This window comes from Rhagoletis pomonella, unplaced genomic scaffold (genome assembly GCF_013731165.1).
Source record: "Rhagoletis pomonella isolate Grant_MI unplaced genomic scaffold, Rhpom_1.0 Rhpom_scaffold_00013, whole genome shotgun sequence".
NCBI classification, from domain to species: Eukaryota; Metazoa; Arthropoda; class Insecta; order Diptera; family Tephritidae; genus Rhagoletis; species Rhagoletis pomonella.
In genome coordinates, this window is record NW_023458567.1 from 21502823 (window position 1) to 21514997 (window position 12175).

Consider the following 12175-nt stretch of genomic DNA (forward strand, 5'->3'; position numbering starts at 1 on the left):
AATTATAGTTTCCACAAAAAAGCTCGAACAAATTTCTAATAGGTCAGCAATTTTTGATTCTTTACCATAAGTGTGACATGAGATAAGAATTTTAAGAAAACTTGTGGCTTGCATATATTATACTGTCATTCTTTGGTTGTGGGAGTATCAAAAAAGAATTAAATTCCAAAAGAGTGATAACAAATGGATAAAAAGTAAGATATTTTCATTCAAAGTGCTAAATATTTGTATATTAAATATTTTTACTTGAATTACAGACCTAAAGTTGTAAACAAAAAATGTAACTTGCGCGGTGGGTTTAACTTGTGTAAGAGCATCACGATTTTGGAAAATGGATTCGGGCAAAACCTAGATAGAAAGCTGTAGAATGCTTGGGACCACCACAGCGCTCGTGGGAAAATATGGTTAAAGGCAAAAAAAGACTTACATATAACAGTAAAAAAATTATGAAGCATGTTTAGATATTTAGATCTGTTTAGGAAGCAAATCCAAAAAGAAAATTACCGAAAACAGAGCCGAATATACTGCATACTCCTACACCGCCGAAGGAAGCTGTGGTCAGCTTTTCAAAATGTGATTTTTGTGTAAATCCACTAGGCCAAGGATGAGAAGCGTCGATCGGAGGTAGGCAATGACGAGCAGATTATTGATTTTAAAAATTAAATTAAATTAAATTTTAATGAATATTGAAAACCTTAGCATCTAAAGAAAAAAATTTAAACAACAAAACAGCCTTTTGTCGATCAAGTTACACAATAGCAGTCGACACTCGCCTTAAAAAGGGATAGAAAACTGAAAACATGTTCAACTGCGGATATAAATTCGCTTTTCTTCTCCATATATGTTTGTTTGTAACTTGAAACTCTTCTAAAATCGTAAACCCATTTTTTATAAATTGTTTGGGAGAGACTTTCTTTTAATTTCCGACTTTCGTATCATCTAAATGAAAAAGTTTTGAAATTGTGTTTTTTGTGTTTGTCGGTAATAACAAATAGCCTATTTAATTCAATTTAAGTTCTAAGAAATAAATAAATGAAAAAAAACATAATTCATCGCATACGAAATGCAATCATATCAACAATTCGAGTAACAGATTACCTCACAAAAAATTCAAAGCTGTCCAGTGTTCAGCAAGATTTACGTTTGCTAACAAATAGATGTACACTAACAATAAGTACATATGTACGTACATATGTATGTAGTAAAAAAAGTTCAAAATACTTGGCACTGTAGTAAGAAAATCAGCATTAAATAAAACCGTAAATACACTTTCATTATCGAAGTTAAATGCTGAGGCAAAATCCATTTATTATTGTCACATTTCAACGCAAAACAACAAAAGAACCAGCACACACTAAAAACATAATCCTTTAGCACACTTTCCAACTGCCTCGACTTGCTTCATTTTCTAATTGCCTATGTTTTTTCAATACCATCCCGGCAAAATACCAACTGCCCATATTTTATTCGCCCATGAATAGCTCACGTTTACGTCATTAAATTACTCAATAGTGACCTTTTTTCTTGATAGTATCCAATTTTTTATATCATATATATGTATGATTGAATGTAAATATGTAAGTGTACATATTTGATTTAACCCTTGCAAACGAGTGGTCAGTTTCCATTTAAACTTACCAGTAAATGTTTCGATTAGATAATAAAACGAGAATGTCCTACTTCGACACTTCACCCAATAAATTGATCCATAAATGTATTGGATATGAATTCTACTGATATCCATGCGTACGTATATATATATATGTATATATATATATATATATATATATAAATCCTCAATATAAAAGGATGAAAGCAATAAAAAAATACTTGTTTTATAAAGATGTGTGTGTATAAACAAGTATTTTTTTTTTATTGGTTTCATCCTTTTCTATTGAGGATTTATGCGGAAGTACTACGTAAGTATTAAGGTTGTTCATCAAAGAGGAGTTATACTTATCAAAAGCTTGAATTAATAGTAGTCGGCATGGGTTGCCTTGTGCTCTGTTTTCACAAAAAAAAACTTTAGAAAACCGTAGTAGAAAGCGTAGCAAATTTCTTAAGAACAGCGTACTTTACGTCATTTTATATGGAGCGTTTGCTTTTCTTGAGAGCTGTATACTGACCTTTAAGAGAAAAAGGTAGTTTTTTTAATTTCTCGCGCCTTTTGTAAATTACATATGTAATTATTATTTTGTAAATTTGTTCCACTTGTTTATTGTATTATTTCAGTATAATGGAAAGTATTTAACAAAATTTGATTTAAGGTTAGTAAATTTGGCTTATTGTGTGGGTTTTCATTTTAGGGTCCGAGTGGCACCCCTTATCCTTATCTCATAAACTACAAATTTCGCAAAACCCAGTTTTTATGTAACCCAACTGAACTAAAGCTTAACGCAGAAGACAAACTCAAATGAAAGCCACCCTAAAAAGATGTTCGACTACACTTGTGATTGCGACTACTTTCATAAAGTGTACTTTTTCATCATATCTGCGACATTTGCAGTGGGAGTTTAAAGTGTGATATATCGATGTTCCCGTATTGAGGAGGCATTTTTATTGTTCCAGAGATCATAGACCTCAAGTTTTTATCACTTTAAACCAAACCCCTGATATTCTATCACTGAAAATCACTTCACTTTTCCCAGCTAGTATTTCGATTCAAAGGCAATTCCGTTTTTTTTTCGGTCCAACGAAGGGGTTTCGTTTCTACATTTCTTGTCATATCTTCGAAATTTACATTTGGGTCTCAAAGTAGGCTATAATGATGTTCTTGGAAATTTTCTTCATTTCCAAGTTCATTGTATAGCTCAAGTACCCAGTTGTAGTACTTACACATCTAAAGTACCACCATAATGGTAAATCAGTAAATTGCAGTTCACCGAAAACCATTCAACTTTAACTATTTCAATTATTGCAATAGAACTATTTCACAGGGCAACACTGAAATGGTAAGGCAGTTTTTGTTAGATTTTTGGTGCAGATTAAGATTCCGTAAGTAAAAAGTTAATCAACATCGCAAAAAAAATATAGAAAAAAGGTTTTTTCTTAACAGCGGTCGTCCCTCGGCAGGCAATGGCAAACCTCCGAGTGTATTTCTGCCGTGAAAAACAGCTTCTCATAAAAATACAATCGCCATTCGGAGTCGGCGTAAAACTGTAGGTCCCTCCGCTTTGTGTGACAACACCAAGGCGCATGCCACAAATCGGAGGAGAAGCTCGGCCAAAGACTGACATAAGTGTAAGCGCCAATCTATTATTATTATAAGTAAAAAGTTTCCATCAGCTCCAGATTTTCAGAAAAACGAGGTAAAGGTGTAAAAAATCGCGTTTTTGTAATATTTAAGAAGAAACTTAGTCACTTATAGTCATTTATTGAACAATAAAACATACTGGAAAATTGTGCTATTGAAAACAAAATTGTCAAAATCAGTTTTTGTTGTGATAATGATAATAATAATGACTATAAGTCACCTTAGGGGTCAGGTGCATGGATAGTATTTTCAGGCATTGTAGCCGAAAGTTCAAGCCCAAATTTAAGCCTTAGTGAAAGGTTCTATCACCTTTTATTTAATTGCGGTATATACTCCAACTTCGCCAAAATTAGTTTTTGCTGTTCAAAAAATACTGTAATTGACCATCAGATCAAAATGCCCCTTTTAAGCCTAAGTTAAGGGTTGTTTCTGTTGCTGGAGCTTCTCAAATATTGCAGGCCACGCAATTTTTTGACACTTTAAACTCGTTTTTCTCGAAATCTATATAAATTATATCAGAAACAGCTTTAACATTTGACGCATCAAATTTTTCCATTTTTGTCGGCCTGTGTTTTTAAAAAATCTGTTTTTTTTCTGAAAGTATGTAAGTACATAGGCGAAATATGCAAAAATAGGTCCGGCCAAAAAAAAAACTTTTTTTTTTTCAAAATTGTCTTGCCAAATTGCTTTAGACTTTTTTATTTGCTAGTAAGGTGGTACGGTCTAATGGACATACATACATGTGTTTGTTTTATGTTTGCAGTGAGTCAAAATCTCTGAAGTGTAGCAACATTTTCTCGACCGTCGGCTTTTTTTTTCGAAATAATATCTCAAGTTCTTATTAACGAAATGAATTTAACCTTTTAAACATGTGGTAACCCTCTTCAAACATATTTACTTAACAGATAAAGCAATACTAACTCTCTTTCGATTGACTCCCGTAATGTAATGTTTTATTTAACTTTTTGATTAAAATAAATTAGAATTTTTAAAACAGGTGTCAACTCTCTTCAAAAAATGTTTTAGAAATGGCCTTAAAGATAAGGTTGACATTTTCCTTACAATTTTTGCATTCAACTTTATACAGGTGGCAACTATATTCAATAAACGCCCTTCTTAACCCGTTTAAATTATTTTAAGTTATTAGCTTAATTAATTAGCTTGACAAATTAAAAATACATCAAAAGATGCCTGTTAAAAGCTCAACCCTTAATATTAAATTTAAAAGATCGCGCGCGTTCCATTTTCCATATAAATTAATTAGAAAAAAACTGTTTTCAAGTTTGATATTTGCTTTCTCGGCTATGTATTATCGCATTAAAAGATGCGATACACACTTTTGTAGGAAATCAGACGTTCTACAAAAAACGTCTGTTAGGACCGGGTTAAACATCGTTATCGACGGCTTCGACCCCATGCATGTAACAGGGAGGCGGTAACGTCGATAACTATGTTTAACCGGAGATTAGTGCTAGCTAGACATTGAGTAACCGGCCGTATAATTTTTTGATTAACCTACTGTTAACGGTTATTCAAACTTAAAGTTAAATTGTATGTGATTATTACAGTTTTTTCTCCTATTTTAGGTAAAATAATTAAAGTTATCATTAAATATTGCATATATTTTTACAAAGAACCTTCAAATTTTCATTCCCAGCTAGACAAAGTTATTAAAATTATTTTTATGTAGTTGAGCTTGAGGTTCTACATGCTTATATGTTCAAAGTCGTCTTTTTTTGTAACTAACTATTGAGTAACTGAATAAACTAATAAAAAAATCACAACTAGATTCAAAAATACTTATTGTTTAATATTTATTAAGTCAAAAACTTTAGGCTATTCATATTCTTCTAAAGCAACAACAAAAAACGCTAAAATAGTCATTGTTCATAAGCTCTACGTGTTTTTAGATTAAAAATAAGACAAATAAAAATCACTGAAAAATTCAAAAATAGTAATATTTCAATAAATGTTTGTGAAATCCTTTGTTTGTACTTCTTTTTTTCAACCAAAATTTTCTAATTTCTAAAGATTATTCAACTGGTTCATCTTATTTTGGCATTGCACTTTTGTTTAAGAATCTTTTTTTATACTTTACTGCGTTTTATCTGACTTTTTTGGATTTGAGTGGTACTCTTAGCGTAGTAAAGACACATTGCTTTTATTTAAAAAAGAGCAAAGCAAAATAAGCATAAAGTGCTTTAGATCAAAAGTAAAACAAATAAAAATCAGTGAAAAATTCACATTTGGTCTTATTTATTATTACATTTTTTTAGTACTTTTTGCATTTTTCCGAATTTTTTCAGTTTTGAGTAGTGCTCTTCCCGCCGTAGTCTAATCCATAAAGTTGCCTACTGCCACTCGGGAGGCCCATGTTTAAATTTTTTTCGAATAGCGGTCACCCTCGGCAGATATAGTCATGTTATTTTGTTATGTTCCTGTGCATCCTCAAATAACCTCAATAAACATATTTATGGATTTCCTTAAACTTGATTTCCTCGTTAACTTCGAAGACTTTTATTCATAGGGCAAGATTTGTATGACATTAAAAAAAACGCGGTTTGTTCGATTAAAAAAATCCGGTTCATTCGATATACGAAAAATCAAGATTTCAAAAAACTGCCTATAGATATCCAAAAACCGTTAGGAACCGGTTTGGAAAAAGCCAGTCAATCGCTCTAGTAAATATGTACACATATGGTGCAAAAAAGTACGTGAAAAATTAAAGTCGATATATTAATGCTCTCACCCCTTTCTGATCGAAAAAATATTGATTTTCAATAATTCTATACCATTTAAACGAAAAGTGGTTACTTGTTAACTTCAAAAACCTCAAAACTTTTACTGAGGCATCAAGATTTGTGTGAAATTTACAAAATAACAAAAGCAATAGTACCCAACTGTTTATTTTACCATTTTTTTAATACTAAAGATTTTTTTTATGGGACCCTCCATTGTATTCTTTTATTGAAAGTCTTCTTAAGCGAGGCAGAGCTTTCCGGTCGAAAAATATTGGTTTTAAAGAATTCTATACAATTTCTACGAAAAACTGTTTTTTTTTCTGTATAAAATACATGCAAAATTTGGAGCGCTTCGAGCGACCTCCAAATATTTTTTGATTTCGAAATATAAAAACAGGGGCGTGTTTTTTTCGGTATAAAAAATGCTAGAAATGAGAGCATTAAAATTCCGACTTTACTTTTTTTTGGACCACTCTAATGTATGTACATACATATGTACCAGGGTTGTTGCGAATATTCACATTCGAACCGCGGAAGTGCCGCATAAATTTTAACATTCGCATTCGCTTTCGCATTCACAATAATCAATGCGGAGCTTTTGCGAATGCGAATATGGTGCAAGTGCACTGATAAAACGTATATCTGACAAACAAAAAATGTTTGCCAAAAATTGTTTGCCTGTGGAGATGCTACGTTAAGACCAGGACTGCCAACTTGGCTCAAACCGTGCCATTTTTGGCCCTATTTTACATCAAATGGCACTTAATTTTTCAATTTGGCACTTAGTGCCAAAATGGAAGTTTTCAAAAATAGTAATATTTCAATAAATGTTTGTGAAATCCTTTGTTTGTACTTCTTTTTTTCAACCAAAATTTTCTAATTTCTAAAGATTATTCAACTGGTTTATCTTATTTGGGCATTGCATTTTTGTTTTAGAAATGTGGTTCTTATTTTATTGGTAAATGGGAAGGATTAAAAAGGATGGCACCATTTTTGGGACTTTTATTTTTCTATTTGGCACATTTTGGCACTTTTTTATCCTCAATATGGCACCTTTTAGCTAAGGATAGTTGGCAGCCCTGGTTAAGACTGTCCCCTACGTCGACCTTCTTTCGTAATTTAAAGTCAAAGAGTAAGATAATACTAGATATTTCCAGCGGAAATGTTCAACGGCTGGCTATAAAGAGAGTCGACTATTTGCGCGTTAAAATATTACCTTTAATTAGGTTAGAATTATGTAACTATCGAATATTATTTGTCAAAGGTCTGTTGAAAAAACTTAAAAAAGTTTAATTATTTTTTTCTCATAAAACTTATTATTCTTAAGTTCCGTGTTTCCTTTTATTAGTTTTTCAGCTTGAAAACAAAAACATTTATTTAAATTTTGTGTACATTGTCAAAATTAGCACGCATCGAAATAAAGATGAAATTATATGTAAATAAGTCGACAGCCAAGTTCACAAATTAAATAAGAATTAATTCAATGTGAATTTTATATCTATTGAGGAGTGGGACTTGGCATGTAAATAATATATCGTTAGTATAGTATGGAAAGGGCTTAACTCACATCGTCGCTGAAATACATAAAGTCGTAACTAACTAAAAATCCAAAATTAACTTTTTGATTGATTATGATGCATTTCATCGAATCATAAGTCCCTACATCGTTTTAGGCAATACAAAAATTTAGTTAGTTGTGGTTTTTTGCATTTCAGCGACTATAGTATTAACGATACATATCAGGGACCGTAAATAGCAGTTATTTTTTCACAACAGTTAAACTTGGCCAGATATTTTTTAAGTTCTAAACAAATTTGGTACCAAATAAAAGAGGACTTAAATAGCTTTTAAACAGAAATAACTATCGAAGGCTACCACTTCTATTTATATTTCTTTTTAATAATTTAATACAAAAGAAATGCTACCTGACCCAAGGTTTGTTCTAATTAAAAAACATTTTTTATTTAAATATTTTTGAACAGCTGGCTTTCTGTTGGCTTTCCTCGTTTAAATCTTTCAGTTTTAAAGCTATTTTAGTCCTCTTTCAGTTGATACCAAACTTGTTAAATTTGTATAAGCGGTTTGCTTATTATTAGGAAAGGACTTTTATTTTCGACTTAAAAATATCTGGCCAAGTTTAGGTGTTGAAAAAAGTAACTTTTATTTACGGTCCCTGATACATATGTATGTTGAAAACTTGCGTTCATTCGCCTCAAAAAATATATCAAAACACATTGAGCGCATGGAACGGAACAACAAAATGGATTTGAGGGCTTATGGTACCGACAGCGGTGAGTAATTAATTGTGAGTACCTGCAACAAGGAAAGGCCGAGCTCATCTAACCAATAAAAGAAACTAATTACAAGGTATTCATTACAGGCGAACCTTTCCAAGAAAACACCCGGGAACTAAGCAAATCTGAGACCCTTATCGTCCGTGATTCCATAATTCAAATTATTATAAGAAACGGGGTACCTTTTAATAAAATAACAAGATTTAATTTCAAAACAGAATTTTTTTCGAAGTTTTCATTCCTAGAAAATAATTTATTTGCCATATCCACATATTCCCAACCTCGCTATATGCGCACATTTTTCAAACCAGTCACAGAAGACAGGGTTGAAAATGAATTACAAAAACTAAAATCGAAAACCGTTCTCCAAATTCTGAAACAACCAAAAGAATTGGTGCTCCAAATTGGAACATAACGGTGTTTAAACAGCGATATTGCTAGGTGATGCTAGATTGAAGATGAAAGTCAGGAGGATACATCCGACATTTGCAGCCCAGATGCAATTCCCAAAAAGGAATTGTTGCACCGCAATAAAAAAAGAAATATAACTGAAAGTCCTCTCAACTGGTGCAGCGTCAATCGAAAAGAATCTACAATTTTGTTAAGTTTCAAGTTGTTCAAGTTTGTCGCCTCAGTTATTTAGTGAAAAAACATTATTAAAAATTAATAACTTTTGCATTTCTAATTACCTAAATGCCCTAATGTACTCACCAAAATTATTTCTTAAAAATATTTGACATCCGCATTCTCATTCGCATCCGCGGATGTTAGCTTTTAAACATCCGCATCCGCATCCGCGGATGTCTAAAATTCCACATTCGCAACATCCCTAATATGTACATATGTGTGGAGATACCCTGCAGGCTGCAGCGAAAACCCAAGCCAGCCAGTAAAAATATCAGTTCATTTATTTATTCTGGTTCCGATATCGCACGTTCGAGTCCGCTTTTGAAGGTGGTTAATTAAGACTTTTGAAATTTACATAATTATTATAATTACGTATTTAAAGTTAAATATAAAATTAAAATTCGCAAATTTAATTTTATTTAAGAAAAAACTTATGTATTTTACCGTATAAATTTAATGCATTTCAAAAAAATATTTCTCTTTGGAAAAACATTGATTTAAGAAAAAATCCTTGTCCGAGGACTTGAACCTCAGTATTGGCACTCCAGTGCTTTGCTCTGTCGACCAGCGCGACTGTTCGAGCGCTGTGAGGTATGATGCTACTAGGATTTCTACTGATGCATATTCAAACAATTCACATCCCGTATAACACCGTCATTTTAAAAATACCAGTCCTTAACATTGAAAAGGGATAAAACTTGAATTAGTTGGGCTGAAATTGGTAGCGCTTTAGTTCACAACAGTGATGGAAAAGTAGGCACAATAGCGCCATTTTTGGCACTTTCATTTACAGAGGTACTTTTGGCACAATCATAAAATGCAGAAATTTAAAATAAAAGGCCACTATACAACAAAAAATCACATACCACATTATATGTACATAGTTTAAAAAAATACAAAAAGTGAAAATAAAAGCACTAAAAATTAAAATAAGGGCCATGAGACATATTTACAAACCGCTGAATTCTATTGTGAATACGCAGTACGAAAAGTAAGTTTTCGCAACAACAAGCTTTTAATTCAGAATTTTTGGAAAGATTCTAAGTTTGCATTTTTAAAGTCCATTAGCCCGATGATTTTTGATAACTTTTTTCTGACGGTGTCATACATTTTCATCCATTAAAAAAATTTTCGAACACACTTTATATGGAAATAAATGCATGAAATTGAAAACTTGTAATCACCTTAAAAAATCCTGAACTCCAAAGTTTGTTGTTGGGAAAACCTGCTGAATTTTTATAATTTTTGTGCAGTTTGGAATGAAGATTTTTGTACATATATTGTGTTTATTAAATTATGAATTAAACTTTTATATAAAATTATTCGAAAAATAATCAATGAACAAAATAGGCGAAACTGGTCAAAGTGTCTCACTGCCATTATTTCGCATATAGGTATGTGTGTAAAAATGTCATAATACCTACAAATATTGCGTTGTCTTTCCCCTCCGTAATTGGAATTCTTGTAATTTTACTATGAATTTATGTATATGTCTAAGGAATCCTTCATAAAAGTGATTCGCTGTAATAATTTAGCTAATTAATAATTATTATATTACTTCAGTGTATTTTAAAAATATTATTTTTAAAAATATATTGTTCTTAAAACGCCTTAAAAAATCCAATTTTGTGGCACTTTCATTTTGTTTTCGACACTATTTTTGAAGACCATTTGGCACATTTTGAAATTCCATCCCTGGTTCACAACGAATGTATGTACATATGTATGTTTGCCCATAATTGAATTTGAAGTTTATTTATAGCGCGAAAATAAAAATATTACTAGTCGCATATATTCACATAAGAACTTTTAACTATACATACATACATACATACGTGCATTCAAACATAGCTAGATATCTCGATGTGTATATATGTAAGTACGTATCAACATAGTTCGCCAATATAAGCCAATTGAGCGCCGCCGGCCAACTGGCCCATTAGCTCAGTTGGTTAGAGCGTCGTGCTAATAACGCGAAGGTCGCGGGTTCGATCCCCTCATGGGCCACATTCGGTTCTTTTATACTTTTTAAATACTTTATTAACTTTATTTATTTATATTCAACAATTTTATTGAGCTTGAGGCTGTTTTTAATGAAAAGTTTTGTGGAAAAATAATCTTATTTCTTAAATTTAAAGCGCTGCTTTACACTTTTATTTGAATATCATTTATAATTGGATTGCAATTAGTGATGGAATTTTGTATGAGCCCATATCTACATCTTCTCACTTTCATTAAAGGAACTCCATTGGGACGAATGAATAGATGATAGTGAAAATGAAGGGGGGTTGGCAGGCGTTTTTGCCTTGCTGGTCCTTTTGCCGTTTGCATGACTGCATGTAAATATGTATGTTAGGGTGCTCATCGAAAATGCTTTTTTTTTGGAAATTTCAACCCTACCCCCTAATTTTATTCGTTTTTGTGAGAAATATTATTGTCTATTTTTATAGATTTTTTTAATGGTCATTTAGAGGTCGCGACTTGTCGATTTAGCTCAGAAAAAAGGATTTTGTAGATTTACCAGTTTTTGAATGACTATTTTTGATTCGATTTCAAAGATCTAATATGATAGGAAAAGAGGATATATAGGCCTTTAAAATAGCATATAATAATCTATTGTTGGACTAGGCTTGTTGGGATTTTTTATCGGGTAAATTAAAAAAAGACCCATATTTATCTTAATTTTTTAAATTTTGGTCATCGATAATTCCTACAATTTCAAAATATGGAGTTCTATCTAAAATTAAATCTAATTTCAAATAAAATTATACCTTATTTATTGCAATCGCATAAAAACTGTCGAATTTAGGCGACTTTTCTTAAATCCGGCCTTCAGAATTTCAGATTTTTTGAGCAGTGTGGCTAAGGAGTTCATCAATATTTATTCAAAATTTTTATATACATTATCTTTAGCAAAAAAGTGGTTTTTCAAGAAATTTTAGGAAAATCGGGGTGGCATCGCCCACTTATATGATATACGCGTATCTCAGGAACTACTTCTTACTTCGTACCTCCTTAAGTACCGTCTTGAATATTTTTGAAATCGGGAAAAACCTACTCCTTCAAAAAAATATAGCTAGCTTTGAGTTTTTTGAAATAACCGTTACGTTGGTGGAGCCCGTGGTTTTTGTTCGATTTCAAAAATTTTTAATACGGCGCTTAAGAAGCCTAAGCGCAATGTGTTTACTAAATTTAATTGAGATCGGTCGAGTTGTTTCTGAGATACGCGTATATCATACAAGTGGGCGGTGCCACCCCCA

The 12175-nt window shown here is 31.9% G+C and overlaps 1 non-coding gene across 1 annotated transcript; it reads left to right on the forward strand.

The window, feature by feature from the left end:
* Positions 1-10848: 10848 nt before the first annotated feature.
* Positions 10849-10922, forward strand: Trnai-aau. The gene has a single exon. It is a non-coding gene; the product is annotated as a tRNA-Ile (tRNA).
* The last annotated feature ends 1253 nt before the right edge of the window (positions 10923-12175 follow it).